This window comes from Nicotiana attenuata, chromosome 7 (assembly GCF_001879085.1).
Source record: "Nicotiana attenuata strain UT chromosome 7, NIATTr2, whole genome shotgun sequence".
Taxonomy (NCBI): Eukaryota; Viridiplantae; Streptophyta; class Magnoliopsida; order Solanales; family Solanaceae; genus Nicotiana; species Nicotiana attenuata.
The window spans coordinates 3,448,216-3,449,655 of NC_031995.1; positions in this window are offsets into that span (position 1 = coordinate 3,448,216).

A 1,440-nucleotide genomic window follows, 5' to 3' on the forward strand; every position below is an offset into this window, starting at 1 on the left:
ATATAAAGTTATTTTAGAATGGTTTGCTTTATCACTTTTTAGTTTATGCAGAAGTTCACTTTCATTTGAGATTTGAGTTGTACGTTAACTAGAAAGAAAGTCGGCATTCCCGTATTGCATGCAGTATCAAACCATATATGCGAGTCTTTTTCTCGATTGAGAAGAATGGTAATCTGTGCTGGGGTTTGTCTAGAAAAAAAAGAAAAAGAAAAAGAGGAGGGGGGGGGGGGGGCTGTTGGGCCCTTGGGCTTTTGACATATTTGTCGTTTAAATTTCACGGTATAGCCAGTTTTCGGACTGGTCAATCAAAAATAGCCAGCGTTTACCAAGTCAATGAAAAATAGCCACTATTTTGCTGCAATAGAGACCGGTCCAGCATAATATACTGGAGTTCGGTGCACTTGTGTATGAACTCCAGCATATTATGCTGGACTGGTATACTTTGCTGGCTCCAGTATAATATACTGGAGACTGGAGCACCGGTGCTCCAAACTCCAATATATTATACTGGACCAATATACTTGCTGGAACTCCAGTATATTATGCTGGAGTTCTAGTGTACTTATGCTGGAACTCCATCATATTATGCTGGAGTTCCAGCATACTTATTCTGGAACTCCAGTATAATATGCTGGAGTTCAAGTATACTTATGCTGGAACTCCAGCATAATATACTGGAGTATTTTTCGGGTTTTGAACAGTATTTTCGCTCAGATTTATCTTTATATAAAAAGTGGCTAAATTTCGATTACTTTTGAAATTGGGCTATTTTTGAACGACGAGTTGTAAATCTGGCTATTTTTAAAATTTACCCATATTTCCGGTCGGCCAAAAGTATTACATCTGCTAGCTAAATATACAAGAAATATATACGCCCTCCGTTTTAATTTAGATGATATAGCTTGACTTGACACAAAGTTTAAGGAAAAAAAAGATTTTTGAAACATTTGATCTTAAAAACTTAAGGGGCAAAAACTTTATGTGGTCATGATATTTATGTGGCTATAAAAACTTCTCAGTAAGGGTAATGTGGGTAAAATGAAAAGTTTAAAATTAAGTTGTTTCCAAATATAGAAATGTGTCATTCTTTTTGGAACTAACTAATAAGGAAATGGTGTCCTTTAAATTGAAACAGAGGGAGTAATTATTATGTACTCTATCCGTTCACTTTTACTTGTCCACTATACAAAAAATACATTTTTACTTTTACTTGTCCATTATACTAAATCAATAGAAAGACCTTTTTTTTGGTCCCATTTTACCCTTATCACTAAATACTCATTCCCTAAATCATTTCTCAAGACTTTTGTAAATGCTATCATTATTACGGGTAAAATTGTAAATGCATACTTCATTTTTTTTTTTAAAGGGAGTGCAAAATCAAAAATGAACAACTAAAAGTAAACGGAGGAGATAGTATAAGATTTTTATATTATATGT